The sequence below is a fragment of the Palaemon carinicauda genome, chromosome 10 (genome assembly GCF_036898095.1).
Source record: "Palaemon carinicauda isolate YSFRI2023 chromosome 10, ASM3689809v2, whole genome shotgun sequence".
In the NCBI taxonomy this organism is placed as follows: domain Eukaryota; kingdom Metazoa; phylum Arthropoda; class Malacostraca; order Decapoda; family Palaemonidae; genus Palaemon; species Palaemon carinicauda.
Genome location: NC_090734.1, coordinates 69617881 through 69640759, shown reverse-complemented (window position 1 = coordinate 69640759; position 22879 = coordinate 69617881). Strand labels below are relative to the sequence as shown.

Genomic DNA, 22879 nt, shown 5'->3' with positions numbered 1-22879 from the left:
ATAGACAATCCTCTAGAGTGCTTGGGTTCTGTCGGCGCTGAAGAGAGGGAAGAAGACTATCCTAGTAACTGCTTGAGATACCGATCTGCCAAGAAGCAAGGATTCCAGGGGTGGGCCAGTCAAGGGTGCAACTTCCCACTTAGTTTAACTGTCTTTTACATATTTCGGGCTGAGGGCATGGGATTTTGTGTCTAACGTTTGCTTTAGAGACTAGTACAGTCTTTGTGTCACAGGGTCACGTGTCCGACCCCATTTCAATCATTAATCATTGCAAGAGACCTTGAGTCACTTATATTTTGATTGCCTTTTGATTTGCAGTTCTTTTATTTCGTTTTGTGATTGTTTTAACCTCTTTTGCTTGATGTTAAGATGTCCATTTAATAATGTAATTTTTTTTGTAATAAAGGAACAATATTAGGTTAATTACTCTTTCGTATTACTACTTTATTATTTGACTGCTTATGCCTAACATGAACATTTAATCTCGGGACAGTATACCTGATATATTGAAAGGGGTAAGTCTAAATACTTGAAGAGTAATAGTGTGTTAGCGAGTGACTTTGTATTAAATCTATATGCTTTGAAGGTAAAAATCCTTATATTTAACTTTACTTTAAAACAATACATCACTGTTCCCTCCATTGTCTTTGTCTATGTTATTGTAAACGCCTGTCCAGCATCTCACTGGGGTCCCTGAGACGGAGCCGAAACAGAGCCTAAGAGTGTAGATGACCTTAGATTGACAAAGCTAAGGTAGACCAACAATTAACTACTTATTCACGTGTGGAGTTTCTAGGTCTCTGGACGGAGAAGACTATTATCAGAGTGAAAGTTCGTGAATTACGTCATCAAAGTTATTAACAGGGTGTTTGTGCCTTGAGTGATAGTGCTCCTTTTCCTCCCCTACTGATCTTTGCGTACATGACGTAAAGAGACTTTCCTGGAACAACAAGTTTTCCACATTTTCTTTATTGGCTTCATTCATAGTGACCAGAGTTGGACGACTTCAAACTGTGGCAGAGCATCTCTCTATCACTTCTTTCAAGCGAGCGGGAAACGTCCCATGGCCGTGATGCTGTGTTGTCAGATTGCAGGCTCTATATACTCGCTATTCTACAAGTCGTAGTGAGGTAGGTTCGCCTAGGACTCTGCTGCAAAGTTTCGCAGCTGACGAAAGTCGTAATGGGAGGCCGCCTCAGTTTTGAACCGACCAAAATGTTTGCATCATGTTCTCGACCGGATTAACTGTGTAAGGTTCAAGCCGGCTGATGTTGTACATGTAGCAAATGACAGATGTTGTTCAGTTCTCAGCCCATAGTGAAGAGAAAGCGTGAGTTCTATTCTAGAAAAGTGAAGAAGGCAAAAAGAGATATAAATAACCTATATCGTATATTGGACAATTTAACTGGTAACAACAAGAAACCAAGGTTACCAGAGGGCTTCCCAGATGAAGTGCTTGCAAATAATTTCTTAAATTCTTTTGATAATAAGATAAAGAATGTAGTTGACGGGTTCTTGGGAGAGGAAAGAGAGTCACTACACGTGGGTGTCAGGGGCCCCGAGTGTCGATTACTTAGTTTTCGAAATATTGACTTGTCCAAGGTGAAGGAAATTATGAAGCAAGTGAAGTTAACCTATTGTGGGTTGGACCCATTGCCTGTTTCTCATATCATACACAGTGATAAGATTGACGACTTGTTCCGAGTATTCATGACAATTATTAACTTAAGCTTCGAAAATAATGAGTTTCCTGAGAATGAAAAGTTGGCTATTGGGAAGGGTACCTTTGACGCACAGAGTTTAAGTTCATATAGACCTGTGTCGAAGCTGTCCTTCTTGTCAGAGGTGATTAAAAGCGCACTTCTGGAAAAACTCTGGTGTCACCTGGATATGTTTGATGCTATACCGGACAAACAGTCTGCATACAGACAATTATACTCAACAGAAACTGCTATAAATACAGTTGTAAATGATTTGCTTGTGTCAATGGACGAGGATAAATGTAGTGTTCTCATTATGCTGGACGTGAGTGCAGCTTTTGACACAGTAGTGCACAGTATACTTCTTGATGACTAGAAATCCATTGGTGTTGGGGGTAATGCATTAGCCTGTCTTGGCAGTTACTTGGAAGGTAGGAAGCACTGCGCACAGATTGGGAAATCCTTTTCAAGAGTGCAATCATTACAAAGAGTAGTCCCACAGGGAAGTATGTTGGGGCCTATTCTTTTTTGTATATATACTGTAGGACTATCAAAAATGATAAAGAAACATAGTGGGTATTCTAAACTATTTGCTGCTGATACGCAAATGTATATGACCATAACTAACGTAGTGGATATTAAGGAGAAATGGAACCTTGTCATGTCTGATATATCAAACTGGATGAATCCGAAGCAATTGAAATTGAACCCAAATAAAACAGAGTATCTACTAGTTGGGAAAAAGACTGGTCTAAGGAGATTAAATGTGTCGACTCTCAGAGAATATGATGTTGGTCTGGGGGTGAAAAAAGAAGTAAAGGACCTAGGGGTATTCATTGATGAAAATCTCTCTTTTGAAGCTAAGATCAGCAGTGTGGCTAAAGTCTCAAGTTACCATTTGAGAAACATAGCCTTTGTCAGAAAATACTTGGATGATGACACTGTGAAGATGTTTCTCCATAATTATGTCAGTAGTAGACTGGACTACTGTAAGTCTCTATATTTTGGTTTACCCAACTATCGACTGAGGAAATTACACAACATTCTTAATAGAGCGGCGAGACTCGTAAAAGGCATATCATCTCGTAAAAGGATAACCCTAGCACTTATTGACTTGCACTGGTCGCCTATCAAGGCGAGGATAGTGTATAAAATATGCCTTTTGACTTTTCTTGCTTTGAAAAGTGGAAAACCTCAGTATTTGAGAGATTTGTTAGTGGACTTTCAAGTAAACAGCAACATGAGACTCAAACATACCGATGAGCAACACAGTTAAATGTACCTAGAAGCCATTGTCAGCTCGGAATAGTGAAAATTGTGACATATTCAAGAAGAGACTCAAAGAGCATCTGTTCGATGACTGCTACAATTTACATGATATGTGTGAAAGAAAACTATAGTGTCTAACTATACACTGGGAGGCCCTGCGGAGCGGCATGAAAGTACTAGGGTGGGCCCTAGAAATCCTACAAGTAACAAGTAACCACATGCGAGACCTCGCCGGGGGGCGAAACAAGTTGAGCAACCTTCCCTCGATATTTTGCACATATTCAAGGGGGATTCGTTGTAGAATGGCGATACTGAAAAATATGCAGATCTTAGTAGTAGGTGTGTGACTGCAGCCTAATGCAGGTTGCCGGTCAGGTCAGGATGGCGGTGCGGGAATGAATGGGCCGAATCATTGCCGCATGTTCTCAATTGGGTCATCTCTCAACGGGTACCTCGTAGCGTAGTGGTTAATGTGCTTGGGTCACACAACTGAGAGATCCGAGGTTCGTATCCTCGGTGAGGAGAAATGGATGGGCTTGTATCTTCACACCCAAAGCTTCTGTCTACCTAGCAGTATAACTAGGTACCTGATGTCAGTCAATTCAATTAGCATTCAAGCCTTGTAGATTATTAATTGTAAATGATATTGAAGAGAGAATAGAAATACCTGATGAATGTGATGAACTAGAAATATTATCAATGGGTGAGGCTAAAGGAAGCAGATTAGATATAGACAATAGAAGAGAACTATCCATTACGAATACGATTATTAAAATGTTTGAAAATTTAAGGCTAATGAAAATTAAGGATAAAATTAATGACAAAATAACCAGATTCCAGTATGGTGGGATATAGGGTAGATCTACAGCAGATCACCTAATCACACTTTAGGCTGTAATATACTATAATCATTACTTAGGAACCTCAACATATATATGGTTTGGGAAGTCAGTAAAGTGTTTTGATAAACTGTGTTTGAAAGATAAGTATGATGCGAAGATGATATATAAATTAAATGAGAAAGCTAAAGAAAATATCAAGAGTCCCATTGGATATACAGAGGAAATTAGGATGGAAGGAAAAGTAAAACAGGGAACAGTATTTGAACCAAAGTTATGTTCAATAGTCACGGGCAAAGTTAATTCAATAAGTGAAAAGATGATAATCCTGATTAGAAACGCTAGAATAGAACCCTTAATATATGTAGATGATATAATGTTTCCTAGCAACAATCGATACAAAGTTGAAAGAGTCATAAGCAACTGCCGCCACTCTGGAAGAACTAAAGAAATTTACGTTTAGCACAAATCCACAGAAATCTGCGGTGTTAGTAATTAGATACAAAAAAGAAGAGGTTAAAAGGTGAATGGAGTGGTTAGAAATGGAAGGATAGAACCTGTTAAGGAATACAAATACTTAGGAGAATGGTACTCAGAAAAAGGAAACCACAATCTCAGCATAAGCAAAAAGGAAGCAAAAATAGGATACATGGTACAAGAAGTTAGGAAGTAAGGAGACACTAACAGAGTAGGAGATTTGGCATTGCTAGTGAGAATAAAGGTCTATGAGACAGTAGTAGTACCTACAATGTTTGCAAACGTTGAGGCGTAGGGTGCAATAAAAGAAAAAGAAATGAAAGAACTAGAGAGTATACAATACAAAATTATGAAAGGAGTGTTTGAACATATTGCTACCACACCTTATTGGGGGCTAATAGCAGAAACAGGAATATGGCCATTTGAAAATATAAAAGTATAAAAAAATGGATGTTTTTTTCATAACATCATAATATCAGATGACAAACGACTAGTTAAGTAAGTAGTGGAAGATTCAATAAGAGAATCATATGTGGAATGTTGGGGAAAAGTATCATAGAAATATGCAATAAATATGATCTTGAAATTGAAGAAGTAATGAAGTATAAAAAGCAAGAACTCAAAAAAAAAAAGAAATAAAAAGTAAATTGGCAAATGAAATGAAAAGAAAATAGAAGAAAGGAAAGCAGAGATGACCAAACTGAGGTTTGTGAATAGTAATGGCAGAAGAGTCTATATAGGAGAACTTAACTCTAATGAGGCAGTAATAGTTATGAAAACAAGGTTGAATATGCTGTAATTAAAAGAAAATTATAGAAAAAGGAATGATAAGGATAGACTTTGTGTTGTGTTGTGAGCGTATGTTTAACTGTAATGAGTTAAGAAAATTTTGAAATAATAACATAGAAATGGAGAATTTAGAAACACCAACTAAAGAGGTTGCCCGGTATATTAGAAAGGTCCTTGAAATTAGAAGTGAAAGTATGCAAGTAGTGCTGTCTGTGTAGGAGGTAACTAATGATAATGAATTTTCTGCAGATTCCAGCGCTTTGCACCTATTACGCTTCTTCTAGTAGTGTGCCCACAATAACAGTGTTGTGGAGAGAGCAACAAGGAACTAGGAACCTGGAACAGGTGAGTCTGGGTTGTCGCAGTACCAAATCGGGACTTTCGAACAGGGCTTTGTATTAATGAAAGGAGCATGAAGAATTTTTCTTCATTCTTCTTCTTCCTTTCGTATTTTAGTCTCGCAGACCAATATTGTTGTTACCCCTTAACAGGGTCCTCACATACCTAACTGCTGCCCCAGGGCAAAGTTCCTAGTGACGCCCCCCGCCCCCGCTCCCATACCTACACTCGGCGCCAACCCACCAGTTCCAATTCCACCCCCTTTTAAATCACTTTGCTGCCCATGGCCCTGTATATAGAAAGCTAACTATACTGTAAGGCCTAGTTACAGGATATCGAAATATATAATAACAGATTAATTACACTGGTGAAAAAGTATTCTATATTAAGTGACTTACAAAATAACAAAGTAAACAGCTCTTAATTGTTGCTTCATAAATACACATTAACAGCAATGAAGACTTTGAAGTAAAAGAAAATAAATTTATTTCAAAACAAAATTCCATCAGCAGTACAGAAACATTCAACCATAACATAATAAATTTCATTATCAAACATTCACAAGATTTATTTACATATCAGAATTAGGAAGAAAATAAATACATATATACTTTTAATTATTTAGTAGAAAATGGAACATACTACATATCTATATCTATATATATATATATATATATATATATATATATATATACATACATCTATACATACATTATATATATAAATTTATATATATATATATATATATATATATATATATATATATATATATATATATATATATATATATATATATATATATATACATCTGCACATACATATATATATATATATATATATATATATATATATATATATATATATATGTATGTATATATACATGCATACATATATATATAATTTATATATATGTATATATATATATATATATATATATATATATATATATATATATATAACGGATTTTGAGCGAAGCGAAAAATCTATTTTTGGGTGAGATGGCCATGTCGTCCTGATGGAAGTTCCTATAGGGTAGCTTCCTAGGGTATATTACAACTACGGCGATATTCCCAGAGAATTTACCTTAAGGTACCAGAATTCTAACTCCTGGAGCGAGTATCCCTCGTGAAAGGGATATCGCGACATATCAGAGGACGTATTCTTGACACGCCACATGGCAATCTGCATCCTGGACAGAGATTTCGTCTCGTAGGAGGCGATTGGCAAGAAACGAATTCGGGAAAGAAAAAGGGGAGCCGCTCCCAAGGCTTCCCTATCCTCCGATTCGTATGCGTGCCTGGCGCCAATCCTGGCGCCATCTGTATTCCTTGTAGCGTACACGAGGTGCTACAGATACTGTATGTAGGGAGGGGTCCTACAGCCCTTTCTTAGAAAGGCAAGGGCGGGTCCATCAGGACGACATGGCCATCTCACCCAAAAATAGATTTTTTGCTTCGCTCAAAATCCGTTTTTTGGGCTCAAGCCATGTCGTCCTGATGGAAGTGTACCAGAGCATTACTGTATCTGTGAATTCTCAGAACGTGCCGTACTCCTCGGATGTAATTTTTCCCGGTCGACTAGACCTAGAGACCTAAGATGTTACCGTTATACATCTTTTCAACTAACTATAAACCATGTTAGAGCTTCCTGCCCCCTACAGGGAAGAGTCCTACTAGACTCTGGAAAAGTCTCGAAGAGTACATATACCTATGTATGAATACCAGGCAAGCTAATATAGTGGTCTCGCCCTATATTAAGTAAAGCATAGTTTGTAAAGAACCACTGCGTCAATATGAAATATCGACCAGTTCTCCGCACAATACTTGTATTGGACAAAGGTTTTATATCCGCATAGGAGGAAAACCAATGCAACATAGCTTGCATAAAGGAACAATTCTATTAGAATTATCCCAGATAAGGTACATAGAATGAATGCTCAATTATACCAATAAATTGACACAGGTGAAGGAGACGCAAGGTTCTCAAGAACCAGTTTATTGACAGGCAATAAATAGACAGGTTAACCACAATTATATATATATATATACATAAGAAGAGGATAACCCAAAACTTTAAGCATAAGTATGATAGTAAACAGAGCTTGTTTGTCTGAAAGAAAAAACATTAAATGCCACTTTTAAGATACCGAGGTATCAAAGTCATAAAAGTCTGTATTACAAATCAATGACATTAGCGTTAGAAACGCTCGGCACACATGTCTGCACTTATGCTAGGTTCACCTTCGGAAATGGAACAGTCTACATGGGCAACACAGTGCCCTCACTTAGTTTGTAGTACAGTATGTAACTACACACTCACCCTGGAATTAATCGTCCCAATTAAGACCACTGTTCCTCGCAGAGTTAAACAGTAGGGTTAACACCGCGACCCACTGCTACCACAGATCTCTTTAGTTCCTCTACTTGCTTCGCATAGTGGCGAAAGAACACTCTGGAAGACTTCCAGCCAGTGTATGAACGGAGATGTTCAAAATCCATACAATTAAAGAAATTTAAGGATGAGGCAACTTTCCTCGGATCGTGACCTGCGGGTGTATTGTCAGGATCCGCTCTGCGAATGAAATATGTGATTTTCGCTCTGAGTTGATTCAGAGATAAATTTGAGCCTGATGTTTCTCCCCTGAATAGTTGACCACCCTTGAAGTCTGAAGTTCTATGAAGATAGACCTTTAGGCATTCTATTGGACATAGAGATGCATCTTCTTTCAGAGGGCAGATTCTCCAGGGACCCCACCTGTTGGTGGGTAACTCATTCTTGGCGAGAAACGTAGGATCCGGAAACAGGTTCAGTTCTCCCCCATCCAGGAACTGAACACGACCTGCCTCTCTCGAGAGGCTACAATCTCACTAACCCTGGCCCCGGACGCGAGTGCAAAATAGGAAAATAACTTTTTGTGTCAAATCCTTAACGCACACTCTTCATTGCTCAACAGAGAAGCGAAATGAAGAACTTGTCTAAAGACCATGAAATGGGCTTTGGAGGTGCTGAAGGTCTGAGCCTAGCACAGGCTTTCGGGACTTTATTAAAGATCTCGTTACCTAGGTCGACCTGGAAGGCATATAGAATGGGTCTTGTCAAAGCAGACTTACACGCTGAAATCGTGTTAGCTGCCAATCCTTGACCATGGAGGTGGAGAAGAAAGATAAGCAGAAGTCTGTCAAGATCTCCTGCGGATTCTTCGCCTTGACAAAAGGCCACCCATTTTCTCCAAGATGACTCATATTGCCTTCTAGTAGATTTGCACTTATATTCCTCAAGGAAGTCTATGCTGGCTTTCGAAATCCCGAAACATGAGCTGCAGGGTCTGGGTTTTCTGTAATGAAGCGCAGACAGTTGACTTCTGGACTCGCTGGGTCAGAACTGGATCTGGTAGCGGTACAAACTTCAGCTACAGTTCCAATGCCAGGAGGAACCCGACGCTGTTCGGCCACTTGTGGGCCACTATTGCCACTACCCCTTAAAGGATCTCAGTTTGTTGAGGACCCTCAACAGAAGGTTGTGAGGAGGGAACAGATAAATCTTGGACCATCTGTTCCAGTCGAGGGACATCGCGTCCACTGCTTCCGCTAAGGGGTCCTCGTACGGGGCACGTACAGGGGCAACTTCTTGTTGTCTTTCGTCGCAAAGAGGTCTATCTGCAGTTCTGGGACTGATTCAGAATGAAGGAGAATGATCCTGCGTCTAAGGACCATTCCGACTCTATCGGTGTGAACCTGGATAGAGCGTCCGCTGTCACATTGCGGACTCCTTGAGGGTGAACTGCCGACAGGTACCATTTCTTCTTTTCCGCCAATCGGAAGATGGCCAACATCACCTGGTTGAGAGGTGGTGACCTCGATCCTTGTCGATTCAAGTATCTCACAACTACCTCGCTGTCCATCACCAACCTTATGTGGATCGAGTGACGCGGGGAGACTTTCTTTAAGGTAAGGAGCACTGCCCTAGCTTCTAGAAAGTTTTATGTGAAAGGTCTTGAATAGCTTGGACCAAGTCCCCTGGACTTTTTTCCGATGAGAGTGACCTCCCCATCCCTCCTTCGAGGCGTCTGAGTGAATCGTCACCGACGGGGGAGGTGGCTGAAGAAGAACCGACTTCTTTAGATGTCTGGCTTGGGACCAAGGCCTGAGAAGAGTACTTAGCCGAAGCGGCAGGCTTCTCAGATCTCTTCGCGCGTTTGATGCATAACTTCTCCAAACTCCGATGGCATCCTTTAGCTGTGCTCTTAGCACTGGGTCTGTCACCGAAGCAAACTGGAGAGAGCGCAGTACCCTCTCCTGCTCGCGTCTTGATATCCTTTCGGAATCTAGAAGTCTCTTGACAGAACCCGCTATCTCCTTCCTTTTCTTCGCCGGGATGGAGAAACGGTGTGACAAAAGGTCCCAGTGGATTCCCAGCCACTGGAACTTTTGAGATGGAGAAAGTCGAGACTTTTTTCTGTTGATCTTGAAGCCTAGGTACTCTAGGAACTGGATCACTTGACTGGAAGCTTGCAAGCATTCTGTCTCGGATGCTGCCCACACCAACCAGTCGTCCAGGTAGGCTACTACCTGAATTCCCTTTAGGCGTAATTGTTTGAGAGCTACGCTCGCAAGCTTCGTAAAAATCCTTGGGGCTATGTTTAGCCCGAATGGCATGGCTCCGAAGGCGTATAGTCTTCGTTGTAGCCTGAACCCTAGGTAGGGGGAGAGTCGATGGCTAATTGGAATGTGCCAATAGGCGTCTGACAAGTCTATAGAGACGGAATATGCCCTCTTGGGCAGTAAGGTCCTTATGTGTTGCAGTGTTAGCATTTTGAATTTGCAATTCACTATGAACTTGTTGAGTGGCGACAAGTCCAGAATGACTCTGAGCTTTTCCGAGTCTTTCTTGGGAACACAAAACAGCCTCCCTTAGAAATTGATGGGCTTCACCCTTCGGATCACCTTTTTTCTCCAACAGTTCTTGAACGTACTCCTCCATAACGGGGGTGGAGTGTTGGAAAAACCGAAGGCACGGGGGTGGAGTGCTGTACCAGCTCCCGCCCAGTCCATTCTTGAGTAGGCTGTGGGCCCAGGGATCGAAGGTCCACCGATCCCGAAATTTCAGAAGTCTCCCTCCTACCGGTATCACCTCACTTGGACTGCCGTCCTGAGGTCTTGCCTTCCTGACCGCGACCACCCCTGAATCCCCTTCCCCTTGAGGGGCGTCTAGACGAGCCTCTGGCTGCTCCTCTAGGCTTTGCTCGAAAGGAAGAAGACTGCCCTTCGAACGCTGGGGTGAATGCCGTGGACTGTGTCGACACGGCCTGGGGTACCCACTGAAAAGTGGTCGGGGTTTGTGCCACGATCTGGGGCACTGGGGGCAATGGCAATTGCAGTTGCTGTTGCTGTCTAACAGGCTTGGCTGGCCGAGACGGTTGCCTAGTCCTCATAGTCTTCCTCTTTGGTTGAGGACCTTCATCCGGGGAAGACTTTCTTTTGATAGCCAGGCCCCACTTCTGGAGAAGGTTTCTATTCTCCAAGGCGGCCTTATCAACAACTTCTTTGACCAAGTCGGTAGGGAAAAGGTCTTTTCCCCAAATGTTGGAGGAGATTAGTTTCCTTGGCTCGTGCCTCACCGTAGCCGAGGTAAACACGAACTCCCTACAAGCTCTCCTTGCCTTGACGAAGCCATAAAGGTCCTTCGTCACTGTGGCCAGATGAGTCTTGGCCACTACCATGAACATTTCATGGACCTTGGGGTCACTTGCCATCGTCTCGAGAGTAGTCTGAAGAAACATTGAGGCAGTCAGTCTTTCTTTTGTATCGAACTCTCTTCGCAAAAGAAAGTCAGACAGCTTAGGGAGGTCCTCGCCTAACTGACGTCCGGCAATATCAGCCTCCAACTTTCCAACTGAGAACGTAAGATGGACGTCCTTCCAGTCTTTGTGGTCCATAGGCAGGGCCAGCGACAAGGGTTTACACTCCTCTAGGGAGGGGCAAGGCTTGCCGGCCTCGACTGCTTTTAGTACAGCCAGAAACCCTTTCTGTAAAAAGGGGAAGGCTCTAGTAGGCGAGGACACAAAGGAAGGGAGCTTCCTGTTCAATGCGGCTACCTTTGAGTTAGAGAAGCCCCTCTCTTTCATCGAGGATGAAAGTAGAGCTTGAGCCTTAGCATGGTCCATCACTATGACCTCCTTCGGCTCTGTCTCCTCCTTTGAAGCTGGTTCCTTCCTCAGCCGGACATAACAGTCCGGATATAATGCCTTGCTGGGCCAGAATTCCACCTCCTCCAGGGGAACTGAGCCCAGCTTATCCGAGATGACGATCTTTCCAGTCGTCATCGGCATGTGCTCAGCATACCTCCATGGGTTAGCATCTGAGCACAAGGGAAGGTCTTTCACATTGAGCTTTTTCTGGGGCCCATGTGATTCTGCAAGGCACTGCATTCGCAGTTCCATTGCAGCCGCCTTCTCCTGATTCTCCTTCTGCATTTGTTGGATCATTCCAACAATAGAAGAGAGGGCCTGTCCCAGCTCTACTGGGAGACCGGTCGATGTTGAGGGAATAGGCTCCGGAATCTGAACCGGAGTAGCCGACACCTCGTCGACGTCTACCTCTACAACGTCTGGGGCTTAAACTTCATCCTGGGCTTCTGCCAGGAGGTCTTCCTCCAGACACTCGTCCACATCAGACATCCTGTCATCTAACTGGATGTCTTGCATCGCGACCGTGACTTCAGCATCCACCTGGATCTGAACTTAGGGGATCTCCTCTTGAGGCTGGGGAATCACTGCATCAGCTGATGCCTTAGGGAAAAGATACGCCCTCATCTTCTCACTTGGAAGATAAGGGCCAGAAGTGTTCTTTTGGAAGCCCTTTACCCAGGTACGAAGCTTCTTCCTAGCTATATCCCTTGATTCCTCCGTCCTAGGGGAATCAAAGGTCTCAGTAATCAGGTTAGTGCACACAGTACATACCTGAGGGTCCCAATACCGGAGATCATCCTTGGAGACAGCGTATGCTGCGTGTCTCCTACAAACTCATGTCCGCAGAGGTTCTTGCTGCGGACGTTGCAGAAAGCACTTCCGCACTTCGGAGTGTCCTTCTGTAAAGAGAAGAAATTTCCATGAGTATCAAGTGAACTATGTATCACTGGATATGCATAGTATAGCATAACAATTCAGAAAGGAAAGACACACACTTGTGTTTCCCTCACAACCCATTGCTGCAGCCTTCCAGATAATAAAATCAAATGGTTAATCTCTTTTAGAGTAACCAATGCAAAGTTTCCAGAGGAAACAGGTGGAGCTCACACCTAAGCAATGATTTTTAAAAACCTGGATAATAGACAGGAAAGAACTCACTTTCCTATCTGTAGGGCAACAGCAAAGGACTGTGCAAGAAAACACAAAAGTGTTAGAACACACAGTGCTGTACCAACACCCTTACCATAGTTTTCTTCTTACTGTATATGTTATACTGAAGAATACTAGTACAGTATAGGGGGATACGTGCCGGCCGGCAAGTAACTAGCTTTAAAGTATACTACTTAACAGCTATAAGGCGGCAGCACTCTGGTTCAAATGCATGTGCCGGCCGGCAGCAACTGCCGGCCGGCAACAGCCAATGTCGGCCGGCAATGGCTGCCGGCCGGCAACTACACAAGGTAGTACCCAGCTGCCGGCCACACTCTTGGTGACCGGCAGACAAGGGCTGACATAAGCCGGCCGGCAAAGGTACAAGACCGATGCCAGCCGGCAGCAAAAGAACCAGAGGACTACACCTGCCCGGCTGCCGGCCTCATAGGCCGGCAGCCGGGTCGGGTACAGCACTAGAAGAAAAATAGAATGGATGCCGGGATAAGAGTGTACACTACCTCCAAGCCCGGCAATCCGAAAGAGTGCATATAAGGAAGGGGAGAATCTAATTCAGGCTTCCTGACCAATGCCGTCTGGCTCTACAGGCAGGCATGGAAGAGGGACCAAGGGAGGTCCGGGCAGCACTCAAAAATATAAGACTCTTGCCGGCCGGCAGCTCTGCCGGCCGGCAAGGGGCTGAGTCAATTCCACATCCTAACCTATACTAGGTCCAGATGTAGAACGACGTACAGTACTGTAATGGCTAGGCCATTACGGAGAAAGAGGGGGAAGGGACAAGAGGGTCCTACCGACCTTGCTTTAGTGACGGATCACCCGCAGCCAAGAAACTTATCTTAGCCTAAGGGAGATCTAAGGGGGAAGGCCAGCAATACTTGCCAGCTCCCAGAGCACCAAAGCAAGGAAGGTGTTGCTACTCCCAGGGAAAGAAACTTATCTTCCCCCGAGAACAGCAACCAGGACTAGTCTGGTATATCACAAAAGAAGGAATCATATCCACAGAAACCTTCGGTAGTGACCTAAGGAGGCTAAGCCCCCTTTGTCTGTGTCAGGCCAGCGAGGGAGACTCTGCCCCAAGCCAGACAAACACAGACTCAGACTAAAAAACTCTGTTGTTCTGTCCCTCTTTGAACCATACTACAGGAACAGGAAGGTACAGTAACACCCCAGTATAGTTTTATCGAAAATAAATTCGGAAAAAACCACTTAGGGATAAGCCCAAGGCTTAAACAGAGGGAAAGGGATTGCATACCTTCTCCGAAGAAAAGAAAGCAACCGGGGAGTATGATAAAGTATACTAAGGCTCCATAAGCAACTTAGCCTAGGCACCAAGAGAATCGATTACCTAAATCACCGAAACTCACTCGTATACTATCTTGGAAATATTCCACACAGTCTTAAATGTATAAAACATAGCCTAAAGCTTCAATAAAATTTTTATTACACTCGGAAAAACCAAAATCATGCATGAAGTACTAGGACCAAACGACTAGGCTACATGGCCTAGCGTAGGCCAGAATGGCGAATACTTCGCCAAAATAATACTAAGCACGAAAGGAAATCCTATGTAATGCTAAATAGCTAAAATTTATTAAAGCAAAACAACCGGGAATGTCGCTCTGACTAACTAAACTTATACCTAGCGAGCGACAGCGTCCAGGACGCTTCCGGTAGGCTACGGCTCTTGTATCAAAGATTAATACTATTAATCACTCAAAAATTTACCAAGAGCCTACATTTATACATAAAAGACATTATACTCAACTTATCAGAGGCCGACGAAGACGGAGAAGCCATGAAAAGTAGAATAAATCCAAGATTTGCGAGAAACACAGGAAAAAACACCGAGTTGTTAAGCTACGCAAAAAGGAATACAGATGGTGCCAGGATTGGCGCCAGGCACGCATACGAATCGGAGGATAGGGAAGCCTTGGGAGCGGCTCCCCTTTTTCTTTCCCGAATTCGTTTCTTGCCAATCGCCTCCTAAGAGACGAAATCTCTGTCCAGGATGCAGATTGCCATGTGGCGTGTCAAGAATACGTCCTCTGATATGTCGCGATATCCCTTTCACGAGGGATACTCGCTCCAGGAGTTAGAATTCTGGTACCTTAAGGTAAATTCTCTGGGAATATCGCCGTAGTTGTAATATACCCTAGGAAGCTACCCTATAGGAACTTCCATCAGGACGACATGGCTTGAGCCCAAAAATATATATATATATATATATATATATATATATATATAAATATATATATATATATATATATATATATATATATATATATATATATATATATATATATATATATATATATATATATATACATGCATACACACACACACACACACACACACACATATATATATATATATATATATATATATATATATATATATATATATATATATATATATATATATGTGTGTGTGTGTGTGTGTGTGTGTCTAGAACATTTAGCCGTGGTCATTTCGCCGTGGCCATTTTGCCCTGGCCATCTCGCCACATTCCATTTTACTGTGGACGATTTTTGCCGCAGACCTGTCTCGCCGCATATATACATATTTTGCAAAAAGTGGAATTGCTGCATAGGTTCTTTCAACTAATTTGAGAAACTGAGAAAATGTATTGGTATTTATAATTATATATATATATATATATATATATATATATATATATATATATATATATATATATGTATGTATGTGTGTGTAAATAACTTCAAAATGCCGAAGTACCATAAAATACAATTTTACCTTTATTGTTATGAATACCAAATTAGTTGAAACAACTCATGCATCAATTCTAGTTTTTGCAACATATGTATATATGCGGCGTGACTGGTCTGGTAGTTCGGTAGTTTCAAGTTATTTACGTTTTTTCTGGTTTAGTATTCTGAAGTTATAAAGTAATTTACAGCTCTATCTTGACTTTCCAGGGAGCAACATCTAAATAGAAAAATACCATAGCTTTTAGAAATGCAGTCTTCGATATTGTCTACACGAGGAAGAGAAAAGTATTCACCCGACGTCTATATACACGTGTTTAATGATTATGCTGATGATAAGATAAGAACATTTTGTGAGAAAAGAAAGCTCTGCAATACACGTTAGAAATCGTAAAGTGGTAACGTAAATTAATGAACACACGCATGCAGCCTCAGCATCTAAAGTTGAAAGAGAGATAGTTATAACAAAGATAAAAGTGCAAGCTGCTGAAACTTCTCAAGTGATTAACGAGTGCCTTGTAAACTTGCCTGAAGCTTGTCAAGGAGTGATACCTATCACCCGATCGCTAAAGAAAATTCTGCAAAGGAAGCGGAAAATAATTACTGACTTCCCATGAAATCCGAGCAATTTAAAACTTGTAATACCCGATAGCTTTAAAACTTATCATGTAACTGATTGTATCGAAAAACAGTTTTTATTAGCTGATAGCTGTGATGCATCATGTAGAATTTTGGTATTTGGAAGAAAAGGAATTGCAATTTTCTTAGTCAAATATGATAAAAATATTACAAATATTTAAAATATTTTGACTTCCACCTTATAATTAGCATCATATATTAACACTCAAATTAGTTGAAAGAACCTATGCAACAATTCTGCTTTTTGCAATATATATATATATATATATATATATATATATATATATATATATATATATATATATATGCGGCGAGACTGGTCTGCGGAAAAAAATAGTCCACGGAAAAATGGAATTTGTGTATACATTAATATATATATATATATATATATATATATATATATATATATATATATATATATATATATATATATATATATATATACACACATACATTATATATATATATATATATATATATATATATATATATATATATATATGTATATATACATATATATATATATATATACATATATATATATATATATATATATATATATATATATATATATATATATATATATATATATATATATATATACATATATATATATATATATATATATATATATATATATATATATTTATGTATATATATATATATATATATATATATATATATATATATACATTATATATATATATATATATATATATATATATATATATATATATATACACACACATATATATAATACACCAGGTAAGGCTACAGTTTTTTAACATTTAGCAAAATAATTTTCTTGCTTTGCTTATGATAAATTCATGAACTACATTTTCAAAATTCATTGCATCAGTGTTTCAGACTCAATGCTGAGGAGTGCCAAATTGGAAAGTCTCTCCTGGCTCATAGTATTTCTCAGGTATGTCTTAATGAGCTTCAGTTTGCTGAAGGATCTTTCACATGAAGCAACTGATACCCCTACCGTCAATAATAACCTAAGTGCCACTTGGAGGTTAGCGAAACCTTCACCATATTTCATGATAAAACTAAGGAGTTCTGTGGCTGATTCTATGTTTCTGTTCCTTGCCAAAAACTTTATATCTTGTATCTCTTGGCATAGTTCTGATGTTTTCAGGTCTTCGCCATATTTTTGCTCCATGCCTTTGCACACTGCATCAACTTCTTCGTTTTTGCCAAATAATTCTTTAGGGCGCAAGAAATGTGAAAGAAAATGTAAAAGAAAACGAAGATATTTAAAAGCAAACATTTTTAAGCTCATGATTTTCATTGTCATGATGATTAATTTTATTGCAAAAAGGAAAAAAAATCCGTGAAATATTTTAATTTTTGTTGGTTTTAATGGCTTAATTGCAGAAATTATAATCTGCTGTGGAGAATTTTTTTATGTTTATGTTCTGAGTGGGAACTTAGTCCGGGAAAGTCTCCTTATAACAGTTACATAAAGTTCAACAGGGGAGGATATGAGCACTTACTCTCGGGGCACAAACACCCTGCTAATACTTTACTGTCACAATTCACTAACCATCACTCTTTAAATACAAAAGGGGGAAATTTTACTGTCCAGAGGCCGAAGCACTCCACACGTAGGATTAACAATAATTTATGGCCTACTCTAGCTTTGTCAGGTCTATAGTCATCTCATTCTCAGGCTCTGTTCCGGCTCCGTCCCAGCTACCCCAATGAGATGCTGGACAGTTATTTTACGTTAATGTAATCAGACAAAATCCAAAATGGGAGCAGTGATGTAAAGTAGTTTAAAAGTTTATAAAGATAAGGATCTTTACCTTCGAAGCAAATATATTAATGCAAAGTTCCTCGCTGTTACCACCTATAGACTTACTCTTTAAATATTGGGTATTTTGTCCCGTGATCAACTATTCATTTCACACATTAAAATAAATGAGGGAGCAAAAATACTAAAGAGGTTTAATTAACCTAATATTGATTTATTCACAAATTTACATCAAAGAAACGGACATCTTAACAAAGACAAAAATGGAATAATAAAGAGAATGCAAATTAAAAGCAATTCAAAATTATAAAGATGATGGTTTAGACACGCGGTCTGCAATAATCAAAATGGGGTCTGGCACGTGGCCCACGTGACCCAGAGACTATGCTAGTCTCCAAGCAAGAAATAATAATGGAAAAATATTTACACACAATCCCACCGCACACAGTCCGAATAGTGTAATTAGCCAGGTTCCCTATAAAGTTAAAATTAGTCTAAGCTAATAAAAATGGGGGAAAACTAAATGGCCATTGATGTAGTACCTGCACTCCTTTGAAGTTTAGTCCTATGCCCGTGATAGCTGTTGACCTGGTTGCACTAATTGGCACGTTGCACTATTGCCTGGCTCAACCCAAGAATCCTCGTTGGCTACAACTATGGTATCCCAGGGTCCTCTTCTTCTCAATCTCTCCGACCGGCAGCAACAGGACTTCTTGGTGAGTCACGTTTTGGAAGAGGGGGGTGGGGGTGAGCCAGAAGTGCACGGATTAACTACTGACCGGGCTAGTCAGTCGGTCACCACAGCTTCTTGATGAATGGGGTCGACTCTACGGTCGAAGAGATCACCTGGCTTCACCTTTCCAGACAGGTGAGGAGCTTGATGCGCACGGTAATCCATTGGGGTTGCCATATCGGGACTTCAGGACAGGGCAATATATTGTTGCAAGGAGTGCAGAGGAGGCAGGATTTTGTACTAAATACTCAGATAAATCTTGCTGCTCTGAGGGAGGTTATATATACAGCAATCCTACCTATTCTGGCTTGCTAAAAATAATATTTTAAATGATTAATTAGCAATGGACTGGTACGATGGGCATACATCTTAAAATTAACAAACCTTAATTGGTATTGAGAAATATAAGATGCATTAATTCAGCAGTATTGAAATTTATATTTAGAATTCAGTTTAGGAATTTAATCTCAACCCACGTAGCTTAAGGAAAGAACCAACATACGCCGGGGTTACAACTAAGGCCATCTGTTGTGCGTATCTACGCTGTGACGTCACGAGCATGGCGTGCGCCACTGTCAACAAGTTTAGATTAGTTCTCCCTATGTTTCGTTAAAGAAAACTAGATGTAGGAGAGAATGTTTAAGGGGTAGCTATAGTATTAGTAGAAGAGAGTTAAAAATACGATTAAAAGAAGAAGAGTGAAGAAAATTCTTCACACCCTGGGGATAAAGGGGAGAAAAAAGGGAGAGGGGTTAGTTCCGGCAAATGTGATTCAACTACTTGTTAGTATGAGTGAGATAAGCTTACTGGCTGAATGATGAGTGAAGTTGTTCTTCACATCAACGTCCGTTTAAAGTTAACAAAACGCTGTTAACGTTAATTGAAATCAATTGAATCAAAAGTTATGCTTTCACGTGAATTTGGGGAATATTGAACCACGCAGGCAATGTTTCACGGAAGCGTTAAGTTAAGCATATGATCAGTTTTAACTTTAAACGTACGATGCAATAATAACAGAACGATTAAAAGTACCCAGTTCTTCCCACCCTAGGGGTACGGATAGAGCAAACAAAACGTAAGCCAATTACGGTCGAGTTCAGCAACAAGTCCGGCCAAATGACAAATTAAAAATTATGGGGGTGAATCCCAATCCCGGTCTGACACCCAACGTTTTACATTAAATGATTTTACAAAGAAAATTACTGGTGTAATAAAAACTTTGTATTCATCGCCTGGCAAAGAGAAAAAAGTTACTTCCTTCTCGGCGTTTAAAGGTGAACAGTTATTTGACACTAGCCTGAATGATAAAATGAGACAAACTAGGTCCATGGGGACATCGTATTTCTGACAGCTAAGGTCTTGGATGTCATCTTCAAGGGAAACGTTGGAAGGGGGAACATTAAAAACAAAACTTATATTCAGCACGAGCTGAAGGATGTCAGGGGGATTGTAGCAACATGACAAATTGTCAAGGCAAGAATTAAATTTACGTTTTGAGGTTAAAGCAAGTGATTGGCTGAAAAAATGCTGCTGAATGACTTGGCAAAAATAATAAAGGCTTACAGTTGTGCCATACAAAAGTGAATGAAAACTATGAATGATGTTCATGGTACCGTTATCCTTAAGCAAATTGATTTGTAAACACGCTCTGAGCTCCAGTGCTAGGTCTACATGTGTGACCTTCGCTAAATCCGCCGTCAGTGCACAAGGTTCATTTCTGACTGCTAAGGTCTTAACCTTGCGATCACGCGGCTCTTTCTGAGGGCGGGTTTCAAATCCTGACGGGGATGTTTTAGCGTCAACACGGGTTAGAGCGGAAGTTACGGGCTTAAGAACTGGACAGTCAGGCAACGTGAGCACTGGTCCATGGGATGGTACGGTTTTAATTATTGAATTTACCGGTACAGGCCTCTGCTGGCCATCACGCACACGGTTAAGTTGTGTGGTATCTGTGCTACCACTTGGGGGGTCCATGACAAGACAATGAATGGTATTTCCTCCGGGACGGACTGTCACCGGCGACAAAGACAAAGGGGGTTGAGTGTGATCAAACGCGGGTGGCTTAAGGTTCGGAGATGAGGACGGAGCACGTGGGACTGACACAAACTCACTAATCGTATGCCGTGTTGGCAACATAGTACTGGAATGTGACGATTGAACAGGTTGGGGTTTTGATGCAAAATTAATTACATTGTGCTTGACTGATGATATATTAGAAGTAACAATTAGGGGACGTGTCACTGAAGGTGTTGCACTCGAAGAAGAACAAGACTGATTAGGTTTGATAGTTAAATTAGGATGAGCCATTAGGCTATTGAAAGCAATTTCAACTTTACTTGTACAGGCAGCAAGCACGGGATAATTTAATTTAACAATGGGATGGTCGTAATGACGTCTATAAAAATTCTTGTAATTAAAAAGTTCATCTCTTACTTTACCAATAAGGTTTTTAAAATGATTTACGGCTTCTGAACCCATGCTGGGAAAATCTACAGAAGCAAGAGCATGAAGTGCTAGGTCTGCGTCCTCACACACAAAGATGAACGTCAATGCCTGTTCCTTAAGCCTAGCGTTAATCTCCTCGGGGCTAAGCGTTTCCGCCTTAGGCGGTGGAGGGTTGTTTACGTTAAACATGAAGTCCGCCATCTTGGAATGACCACGTTTGATGAAAGGATTCGTAAAACAAAACAAGGGATAAATCTTAATTTTAAAGGAATGTAAAAATGAAACTTTACAAATTTACAAGGTTGATAATTGAACATTTAAATTTACTCATGATGGGAGGAAAATGGTTAAATGGACAAAAAACATATAAATCATGAAATTACTTTAAAATTCAAAGTGACCGGGTCCAACAAGCAGACGATGCCCAGGTCACGTGACTTTAGACTTTACTAAACAGAATTATTTACGCACGCGGCGATAATGACTAATTAAGTTACTTTAAAGTGAAACATATTAGAAAGCACATGGGCTTATGAATGCAAAGTATTAAGTTAAAAGTTAGAATAACAGGTCGAGGCTGACTCTGTTGTGACGATTTCACAATTACGGGCGCACTAAGACGACCACTGAACTATTCAAAATGTAAATAGGCGCACAAGGCAACGACTTTAAAGTGCACTCTCGTGGAGGCTAAACAAATATAAAATTTCCCTCACGCGGAGGTAAAACAAAAATATCCTCGCTAAAGGACAAAAACAATATCTCCTCGCTAAAGGAAATTAAATTAACTACACGTAGTAATTTACTTACGGTAGCAAACAATTACGTACCCTTAGTTTGGGCTGTAAACAAGATCCGCCATCTCGGAACAAACACGTGGAATGAAACGGACTTGGGGTTAAGTTTCTACGTTACTCGTAAGAACACTTAAAATTATGTTGTGCCAATTCGCTCTGTAGGACAAGGACATGTGCTAGGTATACGGGAAAAGTGAGTTAGAAAAGTTAAGGTTGGTTAGGGAAGGTAAACGACACAAAGGAAGGTAGACCAAGGTACAAAATGTTACAAATTAGATGCTTAGCTAGCAAAATGAGTTGACAGAACGAGTACACCGGCGCTCTAGCTGAGCAGTAACACGGGCGTCTGAACAACAAAAAACCTTAGTTCAAGTAGCTTAGAACTTTCTGGTATAAGTGGATTCCGCCACACGTGGGTGAACGGATCTGAGATAAAGTGAAGTTCCTACGACAAATTCTAGTCTTTCTGTAGAGAACATTCAAGCAACAAATTAACCTGGTTACGTAGTTCTTTCCTTAAACACGTGGTCGATACAAAAAGATCATAATGATTACAAATTTCTCTTCCCAATTAAAGTCTGAGCATTACACATTCGACAATTGGCTGTGTGCGTGTGGGTAAGTGATATAGCGAGTTACTATATGCTTAATCAAGCTGATTAATTACGTTAATGCTTCACAAGTCAAAGGTAAAAGATCCGGTTTGAAGGACCACTCGTGTGGAGAATTTTTTGATGTTTATGTTCTGAGTGGGAACTTAGTCCGGGAAAGTCTCCTTATAACAGTTACATAAAGTTCAACAGGGGAGGATATGAGCACTTACTCTCGGGGCACAAACACCCTGCTAATACTTTACTGTCACAATTCACTAACCATCACTCTTTAAATACAAAAGGGGGAAATTTTACTGTCCAGAGGCCGAAGCACTCCACACGTAGGATTAACAATTATTTATGGCCTACTCTAGCTTTGTCAGGTCTATAGTCATCTCATTCTCAGGCTCTGTTCCG

General features: G+C 40.5%; 1 long non-coding RNA gene across 1 annotated transcript in view; it reads right to left on the bottom strand.

Moving 5' to 3' along the window:
• Positions 1–22879, bottom strand: part of LOC137648628 (uncharacterized) — a 139849-nt gene that overhangs the window by 24040 nt on the left and 92930 nt on the right. The window lies entirely within an intron of this gene.